The sequence below is a fragment of the Mytilus trossulus genome, chromosome 14 (genome assembly GCF_036588685.1).
Source record: "Mytilus trossulus isolate FHL-02 chromosome 14, PNRI_Mtr1.1.1.hap1, whole genome shotgun sequence".
Lineage (NCBI taxonomy): Eukaryota > Metazoa > Mollusca > Bivalvia > Mytilida > Mytilidae > Mytilus > Mytilus trossulus.
Genome location: NC_086386.1, coordinates 11,312,932 through 11,327,673, shown reverse-complemented (window position 1 = coordinate 11,327,673; position 14,742 = coordinate 11,312,932).

Here is a 14,742-nt window from a genome sequence, read left to right as displayed (position 1 = left end):
TAACTACTTCATTCCTTGTCTGTTATGATTGCAGATCAAATAAAGGCAAAAGTAGTAAATCGATGTTCAAAACTCATAAATAGATAGAAAAAACAAATCCATCTGTCAAACTATAACTGAGGGAAACGCACTAAATATAAGAGGAAAAAGATGACACAATATTAAAATATAACACACACTAAAACGAAGACCGTACGGTGACATATAGTTGTTAATGTCTGTCATTTTGGTCTCTTGTGGACAGTTGTCTCACTGAGAATCATACCACATCTTCTGTTTTAAACGCATAAGACAAAATCCGATGAGAATAACAAATATAACATCAAAAATAAATACATGAATTTAGGATAGAAAAATACCGTGCCACCTCTTATAATGGTGTGAATTCACACTTAAACATAAGAGAAAACAAACGACACAAAAGAAGAACAACGTTAAAATGTAACACACATAGAAACGAACTATTTTATAACAAAGAATATATTCCTGATTTGAACAGGACATTTTTAAAAAAGAAAAAAATCGAAGGGTTGAACCTGTTTTTGTGGCATGCCAAAAACCCCGTTTTAATGGCCATGTTAAATTTAACTTTAAAATGACAACACAACATTACAAAGAGCTATTCTTCAAATATTTCAAATTCTAATGCAACAACGTTTGTAACGTTCATTTTGATTGGATAACGTCACTTATTTACATGGCCTCAATTGACAATTGATGCTATGGGACGTACGCGCATGCGTAGACGGTATATGACAGATTTTAAAAGCAAGTTTTAACGTTGTTTTCTTTCAGTTTCATTAGAATGGAGATAACAATATTGTATTTTAAGCTCCGACGGCATCAATTGGGGATTTGATGGTCGCAAATACCCGTTTACTGTCTCCGCTAATGCGTCGCCAGTAAACTTAATTTGCGACCATCAAATCCCCAATTGATGCCGTCGGAGCTTAAAATACAATACAGTTATCTCCTAAACACTGTTTAAGGATTTATTTTTTAAAAGGCTTATTTTATTTATTCAATATGAATGTCTCTTTTTTCTTATCATGATACGCATAAAAGAAATTGAGGCATGTATAATGAAATAAATCGACTATATCCATGAAATTAAACATAATACAAAAAGATAATACAATAACCCAATTTACTATGAAACCAATGAAAGTCTCACGATTGATTGCTAGTACATGATAGCTTATAAGATCATGGTGGCCGTGTGCTTTTTTCTGCTGTCTGGTTGAATCGCTAGTACATGATAGCTTATAAGATCATGGTGGCCGTGGACTGTTTTCTGCTATCTGGTTGAATTGCTAGTACATGATAGCTTATAAGATCATGGTGGCCGTGGACTGTTTTCTGCTGTTTGGTTGAATTGCTAAATCATGATAGCTTATGGGATCATGGTGGCCGTGGTCTGTTTTCTGCTGTCTGGTTGAATTGCTAGTACATGATAGCTTATAAGATCATGGTGGCCGTGGACTGTTTTCTGCTATCTGGTTGAATTGCTAAATCATGATAGCTTATGGGATCATGGTGGTCGTGGACTGTTTTCTGCTGTCTGGTTGAATTGCTAGTACATGATAGATTATAAGATCATGGTGGCCGTGGTCTGTTTTCTGCTGTATGGTTGAATTGCTAGTACATGATAGCTTATAAGATCATGGTGGCCGTGGACTGTTTTCTGTTGTCTGGTTGAATTACTAGTACATGATAGCTTATAAGATCATGGTGGCCGTGGTCTGTTTTCTGCTGTCTGGTTGAATTGCTAGTACATGATAGCTTATAAGATCATGGTGGCCGTGGACTGTTTTCTGCTGTCTGGTTGAATTGCTAGTACATGATAGCTTATAAGATCATGGTGGCCGTGGACTGTTTTCTGCTGTCTGGTTGAATTGCTAGTACATGATAGATTATAAGATCATGGTGGCCGTGGACTGTTTTCTGCTGTCTGGTTGAATTGCTAGTACATGATAGCTTATAAGATCATGGTGGTCGTGGACTGTTTTCTGCTGTCTGGTTGAATTGCTAGTACATGATAGATTATAAGATCATGGTGGTCGTGGACTGTTTTCTGCTGTCTGGTTAAATTGCTAGTACATGATAGCTTATAAGATCATGGTGGCCGTGGTCTGTTTTCTGCTGTCTGGTTGAATTGCTAGTACATGATAGCTTATAAGATCATGGTGGTCGTGGACTGTTTTCTGCTGTCTGGTTGAATTGCTAGTACATGATAGCTTATAAGATCATGGTGGCCGTGGACTGTTTTCTGTTGTCTGGTTGAATTACTAGTACATGATAGCTTATAAGATCATGGTGGCCGTGGTCTGTTTTCTGCTGTCTGGTTGAATTGCTAGTACATGATAGCTTATAAGATCATGGTGGTCGTGGACTGTTTTCTGCTGTCTGGTTGAATTGCTAGTACATGATAGATTATAAGATCATGGTGGCCGTGGTCTGTTTTCTGCTGTCTGGTTGAATTGCTAGTACATGATAGCTTATAAGATCATGGTGGTCGTGGACTGTTTTCTGCTGTCTGGTTGAGTTGATAGTACATGATAGATTATAAGATCATGGTGGTCGTGGACTGTTTTCTGCTGTCTGGTTGAATTGCTAGTACATGATAGATTATAAGATCATGGTGGTCGTGGACTGTTTTCTGCTGTCTGGTTGAATTGCTAGTACATGATAGCTTATAAGATCATGGTGGCCGTGGACTGTTTTCTGCTATCTGGTTGAATTGCTAGTACATGATAGCTTATAAGATCATGGTGGCCGTGGACTGTTTTCTGCTGTCTGGTTGAGTTGCTAGTACATGATAGCTTATAAGATCATGGTGGCCGTGGACTGTTTACTGCTGTCTGGTTGAATCGCTAGTACATGATAGATTATAAGATCATGGTGGCCGTGGACTGTTTTCTGCTATTTGGTTGAATTGCTAGTACATGATAGCTTATAAGATCATGGTGGCCGTGGACTGTTTTCTGCTGTTTGGTTGAGTTGCTAGTACATGATAGATTATAAGATCATGGTGGCCGTGGACTGTTTTCTGCTGTTTGGTTGAATTGCTAGTACATGATAGCTTATAAGATCATGTTGGCCGTGGACTGTTTTCTGCTGTTTGGTTGAATTGCTAGTACATGATAGATTATAAGATCATGGTGGTCGTGGACTGTTTTCTGCTGTCTGGTTGAATTTCTAGTACATGATAGCTTATAAGATCATGGTGGCCGTGGACTGTTTTCTGCTGTTTGGTTGAATTGCTAGTATATGATAGCTTATAAGATCATGGTGGCCGTGGTCTGTTTTCTGCTGTCTGGTTGAATTGCTAGTACATGATAGCTTATAAGATCATGGTGGTCGTGGACTGTTTTCTGCTGTCTGGTTGAGTTGATAGTACATGATAGATTATAAGATCATGGTGGTCGTGGACTGTTTTCTGCTGTCTGGTTGAATTGCTAGTACATGATAGCTTATAAGATCATGGTGGCCGTGGACTGTTTTCTGCTGTCTGGTTGAATTGCTAGTACATGATAGCTTATAAGATCTTGGTGGTCGTGGACTGTTTTCTGCTGTCTGGTTGAGTTGATAGTACATGATAGCTTATAAGATCATGGTGGTCGTGGACTGTTTTCTGCTATATGGTTGAATTGCTAAATCATGATAGCTTATGAGATCATGGTGGTCGTGGACTGCTTTCTGCTGTCTGGTTGAATTGCTAGTACATGATAGATTATAAGATCATGGTGGCCGTGGACTGTTTTCTGCTGTCTAATTGAGTTGCTAGTACATGATAGCTTATAAGATCATGGTGGTCGTGGATTGTTTTCTGCTGTCTGGTTGAATTACTAGTACATGCTAGCTTATGAGATCATGGTGGTTGGGGGCTGTTTTCTGCTGTTTGGTTGAGTTGCTAGTACATGATAGATTATGAGATCATGGTGGTCGTGGACTGTTTTCTGCTGTCTGGTTGAGTTGCTAGTACATGATAGCTAATATGATCATGGTGGTCGTGGACTGTTTTCTGCTATCTGGTTGAATTACTAGTACATGATAGCTTATAAGATCATGATCGCCGTGGACTGTTTTCTGCTGTCTGGTTGAATTGCTAGTACATGATAGCTTATAAGATCATGGTGGTCGTGGACTGTTTTCTGCTATCTGGTTGAATTGCAAGTACATGATAGATTATGAGATCATGGTGGCCATGGACTGTTTTCTGCTGTCTGGTTGATTTGCTAGTACATGATAGATTATAAGATCATGGTGGTCGTCGACTGTTTTCTGCTGTCTGGTTGAATAACTAGTACATGATAGATTATAAGATCATGGTGGCCGTGGACTGTTTTCTGCTGTCTGGTTGAATAACTAGTACATGATAGATTATAAGATCATGGTGACCGTGGACTGTTTTCTGCTGTCTGGTTGAATTGCTAGTACATGATAGCTTATAAGATCATGGTGGCCGTGGACTGTTTACTGCTGTTTGGTTGAGTTGCTAGTACATGATAGCTTATAAGATCATTGTGGCCGTGGACTGTTTTCTGCTGTTTGGTTGAGATGCTAGTACATGATAGCTTATAAGATCATGGTGGCCGTGGACTGTTTTCTGCTATCTGGTTGAATTACTAGTACATGATAGCTTATAAGATCATGGTGGCCGTGGACTGTTTACTGCTGTTTGGTTGAGTTGCTAGTACATGATAGCTTATAAGATCATGGTGGCCGTGGACTGTTTTCTGCTGTTTGGTTGAGATGCTAGTACATGATAGCTTATAAGATCATGGTGGCCGTGGACTGTTTTCTGCTGTCTTGTTGAATTGCTAGTACATGATAGCTTATAAGATCATGGTGGTCGTGGACTGTTTTCTGCTATCTGGTTGAATTACTAGTACATGATAGCTTTTAAGATCATGATCGCCGTGGACTGTTTTCTGCTGTTTGGTTGAATTGCTAGTACATGATAGCTAATAAGTTCATGGTGGCCGTGGACTGTTTTCTGCTATCTGGTTGAATTGCTAAATCATGATAGCTTATGGGATCATGGTGGTCGTGGACTGTTTTCTGCTGTCTGGTTGAATTGCTAGTACATGATAGCTTATAAGATCATGGTGGCCGTGGACTGTTTTCTGCTGTTTGGTTGAATTGCTAGTACATGATAGCTTATAAGATCATGGTGGCCGTGGACTGTTTTCTGCTATCTGGTTGAATTGCTAGTACATGATAGCTTATAAGATCATGGTGGCCGTGGACTGTTTTCTGCTGTCTGGTTGAATTGCTAGTACATGATAGCTTATAAGATCATGGTGGCCGTGGACTGTTTTCTGCTATCTGGTTGAATTGCTAGTACATGATAGCTTATAAGATCATGGTGGCCGTGGACTGTTTTCTGCTGTTTGGTTGAATTGCTAGTACATGATAGCTTATAAGATCATGGTGGCCGTGGACTGTTTTCTGCTATCTGGTTGAATTGCTAGTACATGATAGCTTATAAGATCATGGTGGCCGTGGACTGTTTTCTGCTATCTGGTTGAATTGCTAGTACATGATAGCTTATAAGATCATGGTGGCCGTGGACTGTTTTCTGCTGTTTGGTTGAATTGCTAGTACATGATAGCTTATAAGATCATGGTGGCCGTGGACTGTTTTCTGCTGTCTGGTTGAATTGCTAGTACATGATAGCTTATAAGATCATGGTGGCCGTGGACTGTTTTCTGCTGTCTGGTTGAATTGCTAGTACATGATAGCTTATAAGATCATGGTGGCCGTGGACTGTTTTCTGCTATCTGGTTGAATTGCTAGTACATGATAGCTTATAAGATCATGGTGGCCGTGGACTGTTTTCTGCTGTTTGGTTGAATTGCTAGTACATGAATGTGGATGGATAGGAGAACTAAATCAGCTATAATTAAAAAGCGTAGAGCATGGAAAAAATACCAATTCTCAAGGTCAAGAGTTTCATATACTAATTATGCATCTAGTAGAAATAATTGTACTAACACTATACGTGAGGCTAAGAAATCTTATGAAAGGAAGGTAGCATTAGAGGCTAAAACTAACTGTAAGTCATTCTGGAAATATGTCAATTCTAAATTGAAAACAAGAACTGGTGTGGGTAACATAATGAAGTCTGATGGCTCTTTAGCTATTAGTGACACTGAAAAAGTAAACGTACTTAATACTTTCTTTAGTAGTGTATTTACACGTACAGAAGATTTAAATGAACAATCTAATGTGAAAGATATGGAAGAGGTACTTTTAGATATCTCAGTTACTGTTGATGATGTTTTAAAAAAGCTGAACAATTTACATGTAGACAAGTCTGCAGGGCCCGACAACCTTCACCCTAAAGTTTTATATGAAGTGAGACAATCTATAAGTTATCCGTTATGTTTAATTTTTAATAAATCCTTATCAGAAGGTGTTTTACCAGAAGAGTGGAAAAATGCAATACTTTCACCTATTTTTAAAAATAAAGGTGATAAAAAACAGCCATGTAATTATCGTCCAGTCAGTTTGACATGCGTTATTTGTAAAGTGTGCGAATCACTTATTAGAGATAAACTAATGAAACATTTATTAGAGAATAATCTGTTGTCTGATTGTCAGTATGGTTTTAGACCTGGACGTTCTTGTTCAATACAACTACTCGAAGTACTTGACCATTGGTCATCGTTATTGGATAATTTTTGTTCAGTGGATGCAATTTATTTAGATTTTAGTCGTGCTTTTGACACTGTGCCTCATGAGCGTCTTATTGGCAAACTTTACAATCTAGGAATTCAAGGAAAAGTTTTGGATTGGATAAAATGTTTTTTAACAAATAGATCCCAGCGAGTTAGACTTAATAATACATACTCTACTAGAGCTGAAGTGATAAGTGGCGTACCCCAGGGTAGCGTACTGGGGCCCGTACTATTTTTGGCGTTTATTAATGATATGCCGGATGCAGTTGCTGGGTTGATTAAGGTTTTTGCAGACGACACAAAAATTTATTCATCTGTAGATAATGAGCAACAACACCAGGACTTGCAAGCCGATTTAGATAGACTATGTGATTGGTCTAGAAAATGGAAATTATCGTTTAATGCAAGTAAATGTAAAGTTATGCATTTTGGTCAAAATAATAACTTGTCTAGATACACCATGTTAGATAATGAGGATGATTATGTCCAGGTTAATCCTGTTTCTCAAGAAAAGGACTTAGGAATAACTTTTGAGCCTAACCTAAAGTTTGATAAACATATTACTAACTGTGTGAATAAAGCCCAGAGAGTCTTGGCATTAATCCGTATTTCCTTCGACTATTTGGAAAAAGATATGTTTATTATTTTATACAAGTCAATTATACGTCCTTTGTTGGAATACTCCACTACAGTGTGGTCACCATATTTGAAGAAAGATATAAGGAGAATTGAAAAGATCCAGCGTCGAGCTACCAAATTAGTGCCTAGTATAAAAATGTTAAGTTACGTTGAAAGATTGAGAGCCTTGGGCCTTCCAACACTTGAATACAGAAGAGATCGTTATGATATGATACAAGTTTATAAAGCTTTACATGGGATAGATGATATTAAATGGCAAAATATGTTTGAGTTATCTACAAATTCTACTAGAGGACATCCTTGGAAATTAAGTAAAAAGAGGTGTAATTCAACTCAGCGTCTCCATTCATTTTCTCAAAGGATCATTGATCAATGGAATAGTCTTTCAACCGTAACAGTTTGTGCAGAATCTGTCAATATTTTTAAAAATCATATTAATGATGAACATTGGAATAGGAAGAAGTTTAATCCTACATAATGGAATAGTCTTAATATTATATAGATTTCAACAGTAAAAGTTTGTGCAGAATCTGTCAATATTTAAAAAAATCATATTAATGATGAACATTTTGGAATGGGAAGAAGTTTAATCCTACATAATGGAATAGTCTTAATATTATATAGCTTTCAACAGTAAAAGTTTGTGCAGAATCTGTCAATATTTAAAAAAAAATCATATTAATGATGAACATTGGAATGGGAAGAAGTTAAATCCTACATAACATTTTAATATAAATGCAGCAGTTTATAAATGTATGCGACAAGTATTTAAAATATTGTGGAAACCATCGTACAACATGTATAGAAGTACAGAAAAATTATTCGTTCTATTTATGCGCACAGCTCACAGTTAAAATAAGTAATTTAATATCAAGTAAATTATGAGGCGGCAAAAGAAGTTTTCAACTTAATGATCGCCGCAATAATCCAGGTAGAATCCAGGTAGGTAGAATAAGATCATGGTGGCCGTGGACTGTTTTCTGCTGTCTAGTTGAGTTGCTAGTACATGATAGATTATAAGATCATGGTGGTCGTGGACTGTTTTCTGCTGTCTGGTTGAATTGCTAGTACATGATAGCTTATAAGATCATGGTGGCCGTGGACTGTTTTCTGCTGTCTGGTTGAATTGCTAGTACATGATAGCTTATAAGATCATGGTGGCCGTGGACTGTTTTCTGCTGTCTGGTTGAGTTGCTAGTACATGATAGCTTATAAGATCATGGTGGCCGTGGACTGTTTTCTGCTGTTTGGTTGAATTGCTAGTACATGATAGCTTATAAGATCATGGTGGCCGTGGACTGTTTTCTGCTATCTGGTTGAATTGCTAGTACATGATAGCTTATAAGATCATGGTGGCCGTGGACTGTTTTCTGCTGTTTGGTTGAGTTGCTAGTACATGATAGCTTATGAGATCATGGTGGCCGTGGACTGTTTTCTGCTGTTTGGTTGAATTGCTAGTACATGATAGCTTATAAGATCATGGTGGCCGTGGACTGTTTTCTGCTGTCTGGTTGAATTGCTAGTACATGATAACTTATAAGATCATGGTGGCCGTCGACTGTTTTCTGCTGTCTGGTTGAGTTGCTAGTACATGATAGCTTATAAGATTATGGTAGCCGTGGACTGTTTTCTGCTGTCTGGTTGAATTACTAGTACATGATAGCTTATGAGATCATGGTGGCCGTGGACTGTTTTCTGCTGTTTGGTTGAATTGCTAGTACATGATAGCTTATAAGATCATGGTGACCGTGGACTGTTTTCTGCTGTCTAGTTGAGTTGCTAGTACATGATAGATTATAAGATCATGGTGGCCGTGGACTGTTTTCTGCTGTTTGGTTGAATTGCTAGTACATGATAGCTTATAAGATCATGGTGACCGTGGACTGTTTTCTGCTGTCTAGTTGAGTTGCTAGTACATGATAGATTATAAGATCATGGTGGCCGTGGACTGTTTTCTGCTGTTTGGTTGAATTGCTAGTACATGATAGCTTATAAGATCATGGTGGCCGTGGACTGTTTTCTGCTGTTTGGTTGAATTGCTAGTACATGATAGCTTATAAGATCATGGTGGCCGTGGACTGTTTTCTGCTGTTTGGTTGAATTGCTAGTACATGATAGCTTATAAGATCATGGTGGCCGTGGACTGTTTTCTGCTGTTTGGTTGAATTGCTAGTACATGATAACTTATAAGATCATGGTGGCCGTGGACTGTTTTCTGCTGTTTGGTTGAATTGCTAGTACATGATAGCTTATAAGATCATGGTGGCCGTGGACTGTTTTCTGCTGTTTGGTTGAATTGCTAGTACATGATAGCTTATAAGATCATGGTGGCCGTGGACTGTTTTCTGCTGTTTGGTTGAATTGCTAGTACATGATAACTTATAAGATCATGGTGGCCGTGGACTGTTTTCTGCTGTCTGGTTGAATTGCTAGTACATGATTGCTTATGAGATCATGGTGGCCGTGGACTGTTTTCTGCTGTCTTGTTGAATTGCTAGTACATGATAGCTTATAAGATCATGGTGGCCGTGGACTGTTTTCTGCTGTCTGGTTGAATTGCTAGTACATGATAGATTATAAGATCATGGTGGCCGTGGACTTCTTCTGCTGTCTGGTTGAATTGCTAGTACATGATAGATTATAAGATCATGGTGGCCGTGGACTTCTTCTGCTGTCTGGTTGAATTGCTAGTACATGATAGATTACGACATCATGGTGGTCGTGGACTGTTTTCTGCTATCTGGTTGAATTGCTAAATCATGATAGCTTATGAGATCATGGTGGTCGTGGACTGTGTTCTGCTGTCTGGTTGAATTGCTAGTACATGATAGCTTATAAGATCATGGTGGCCGTGGACTGTTTTCTGCTGTTTTGTTGAATTTCTAGTACATGATAGCTTATAAGATCATGGTGGCCGTGGACTGTTTTCTGCTGTTTGGTTGAATTGCTAGTTCATGATAGCTTATAAGATCATGGTGGTCGTGGACTGTTTTCTGCTGTCTGGTTGAGTTGCTAGTACATGATAGCTTATAAGATCATGGTGGCCGTGGACTGTTTTCTGCTGTCTGGTTGAGTTGCTAGTACATGATAGCTTATAAGATCATGGTGGCCGTGGACTGTTTTCTGCTGTCTGGTTGAGTTGCTACTACATGATAATTTATAAGATCATGGTGGCCGTGGACTGTTTTCTGCTGTCTGGTTGATTTGCTAGTACATGATAGATTATAAGATCATGGTGGTCGTCGACTGTTTTCTGCTGTCTGGTTGAATAACTAGTACATGATAGATTATAAGATCATGGTGGCCGTGGACTGTTTTCTGCTGTCTGGTTGAATAACTAGTACATGATAGATTATAAGATCATTCTACCTGGATTCTACCTGGATTATTGCGGCGATCATTAAGTTGAAAACTTCTTTTGCCGCCTCATAATTTACTTGATATTAAATTACTTATTTTAACTGTGAGCTGTGCGCATAAATAGAACGAATAATTTTTCTGTACTTCTATACATGTTGTACGATGGTTTCCACAATATTTTAAATACTTGTCGCATACATTTATAAACTGCTGCATTTATATTAAAATGTTATGTAGGATTTAACTTCTTCCCATTCCAATGTTCATCATTAATATGATTTTTTTTTAAATATTGACAGATTCTGCACAAACTTTTACTGTTGAAAGCTATATAATATTAAGACTATTCCATTATGTAGGATTAAACTTCTTCCCATTCCAAAATGTTCATCATTAATATGATTTTTTTAAATATTGACAGATTCTGCACAAACTTTTACTGTTGAAATCTATATAATATTAAGACTATTCCATTATGTAGGATTAAACTTCTTCCTATTCCAATGTTCATCATTAATATGATTTTTAAAAATATTGACAGATTCTGCACAAACTGTTACGGTTGAAAGACTATTCCATTGATCAATGATCCTTTGAGAAAATGAATGGAGACGCTGAGTTGAATTACACCTCTTTTTACTTAATTTCCAAGGATGTCCTCTAGTAGAATTTGTAGATAACTCAAACATATTTTGCCATTTAATATCATCTATCCCATGTAAAGCTTTATAAACTTGTATCATATCATAACGATCTCTTCTGTATTCAAGTGTTGGAAGGCCCAAGGCTCTCAATCTTTCAACGTAACTTAACATTTTTATACTAGGCACTAATTTGGTAGCTCGACGCTGGATGGTGACCGTGGACTGTTTTCTGCTGTCTGGTTGAATTGCTAGTACATGATAGCTTATAAGATCATGGTGGCCGTGGACTGTTTACTGCTGTTTGGTTGAGTTGCTAGTACATGATAGCTTATAAGATCATTGTGGCCGTGGACTGTTTTCTGCTGTTTGGTTGAGATGCTAGTACATGATAGCTTATAAGATCATGGTGGCCGTGGACTGTTTTCTGCTGTCTTGTTGAATTGCTAGTACATGATAGCTAATAAGATCATGGTGGTCGTGGACTGTTTTCTGCTATCTGGTTGAATTACTAGTACATGATAGCTTTTAAGATCATGATCGCCGTGGACTGTTTTCTGCTGTTTGGTTGAATTGCTAGTACATGATAGCTAATAAGTTCATGGTGGCCAAGGACTGTTTTCTGCTATCTGGTTGAATTGCTAAATCATGATAGCTTATGAGATCATGGTGGTCGTGGACTGTTTTCTGCTGTCTTGTTGAATTGCTAGTACATGATAGCTTAGAAGATCATGGTGGCCGTGGACTGTTTTCTGCTATCTGGTTGAATTGCTAAATCATGATAGCTTATGAGATCATGGTGGTCGTGGACTGTTTTCTGCTGTCTGGTTGAATTGCTAGTACATGATAGCTTATAAGATCATGGTGGCCGTGGACTGTTTTCTGCTATCTGGTTGAATTGCTAGTACATGATAGCTTATAAGATCATGGTGGCCGTGGACTGTTTTCTGCTGTTTGGTTGAATTGCTAGTACATGATAGCTTATAAGATCATGGTGGCCGTGGACTGTTTTCTGCTGTCTGGTTGAATTGCTAGTACATGATAGCTAATAAGATCATGGTGGTCGTGGACTGTTTTCTGCTATCTGGTTGAATTGCTAGTACATGATAGCTTATGAGATCATGGTGGCCGTGGACTGTTTTCTGCTGTCTGGTTGAGTTGCTAGTACATGATAGCTTATAAGATCATGGTGGCCGTGGACTGTTTTCTGCTGTTTGGTTGAATTGCTAGTACATGATAACTTATAAGATCATGGTGGCCGTGGACTGTTTTCTGCTATCTGGTTGAATTGCTAGTACATGATAGCTTATGAGATCATGGTGGCCGTGGACTGTTTTCTGCTGTTTGGTTGAATTGCTAGTACATGATAGCTTATAAGATCATGGTGGCCGTGGACTGTTTTCTGCTGTTTGGTTGAATTGCTAGTACATGATAGCTTATAAGATCATGGTGGCCGTGGACTGTTTTCTGCTGTCTTGTTGAATTGCTAGTACATGATAGCTTATAAGATCATGGTGGCCGTGGACTTCTTCTGCTGTCTGGTTGAATTGCTAGTACATGATAGCTTATGAGATCATGGTGGCCGTGGACTGTTTTCTGCTGTCTTGTTGAATTGCTAGTACATGATAGCTTATAAGATCATGGTGGCCGTGGACTGTTTTCTGCTGTCTGGTTGAATTGCTAGTACATGATAGCTTATGAGATCATGGTGGCCGTGGACTGTTTTCTGCTGTCTGGTTGAATTGCTAGTACATGATAGCTTATAAGATCATGGTGGCCGTGGACTGTTTTCTGCTGTCTGGTTGAGTTGCTAGTACATGATAGCTTATAAGATCATGGTGGCCGTGGACTGTTTTCTGCTGTTTGGTTGAATTGCTAGTACATGATAGCTTATGAGATCATGGTGGCCGTGGACTGTTTTCTGCTGTCTGGTTGAATTGCTAGTACATGATAGCTTATAAGATCATGGTGGCCGTGGACTGTTTTCTGCTATCTGGTTGAATTACTAGTACATGATAGCTTTTAAGATCATGATCGCCGTGGACTGTTTTCTGCTGTTTGGTTGAATTGCTAGTACATGATAGCTAATAAGTTCATGGTGGCCAAGGACTGTTTTCTGCTATCTGGTTGAATTGCTAAATCATGATAGCTTATGAGATCATGGTGGCCGTGGACTGTTTTCTGCTGTTTGGTTGAATTGCTAAATCATGATAGCTTATAAGATCATGGTGGTCGTGGACTGTTTTCTGCTGTCTGGTTGAAATGCTAGTACATGATAGCTTAGAAGATCATGGTGGCCGTGGACTGTTTTCTGCTATCTGGTTGAATTGCTAAATCATGATAGCTTATGAGATCATGGTGGTCAAGGACTGTTTTCTGCTGTCTGGTTGAATTGCTAAATCATGATAGCTTATAAGATCATGGTGGTCGTGGGCTGTTTTCTGTTGTCTGGTTGAATTGCTAGTACATGACAGATTATAAGATCATGGTGGCCATGGACTGTTTTCTGCTGTCTGGTTGAATTACTAGTACATGCTAGCTTATAAGATCATGGTGGTTGGGGGCTGTTTTCTGCTGTTTGGTTGAGTTGCTAGTACATGATAGATTATGAGATCATGGTGGTCGTGGACTGTATTCTGCTGTCTGGTTGAGTTGCTAGTACATGATAGCTAATAAGATCATGGTGGTCGTGGACTGTTTTATGGTAGCCGTTGACTGTTTTCTGCTGTCTGGTTGAATTGCTAGTACATGCTTGCTTATGAGATCATGGTGGTTGGGGGCTTTTTTCTGCTGTTTGGTTGAGTTGCTAGTACATGATAGATTATGAGATCATGGTGGTCGTGGACTGTTTTCTGCTGTCTGGTTGAGTTGCTAGTTCATGATAGCTAATAAGATCATGGTGGTCGTGGACTGTTTTCTGCTATCTGGTTGAATTACTAGTACATGATAGCTTATAAGATCATGGTCGCCGTGGACTGTTTTCTGCTGTCTAGTTGAATTGCTAGTACATGATAGCTTATAAGATCATGGTGGTCGTGGACTGTTTTCTGACATCTTGAAGAATTGCTAGTACATGATAGCTTATAAGATCATGGTGGCCGTGGACTGCTTTCTGCTGTCTGGTTGAATTGCTAGTACATGATAGATTATAAGATCATGGTGGTCGTGGACTGTTTTCTGACATCTTGAAGAATTGCTAGTACATGATAGCTTATAAGATCATGGTGGCCGTGGACTGCTTTCTGCTGTCTGGTTGAATTGCTAGTACATGATAGATTATAAGATCATGGTGGTCGTGGACTGTTTTCTGACATCTTGAAGAATTGCTAGTACATGATAGCTTATGAGATCATGGTGGTCGTGGACTGTTTTCTGCTGTTTGGTTGAATTGCTAGTACATGATAGATTATAAGATC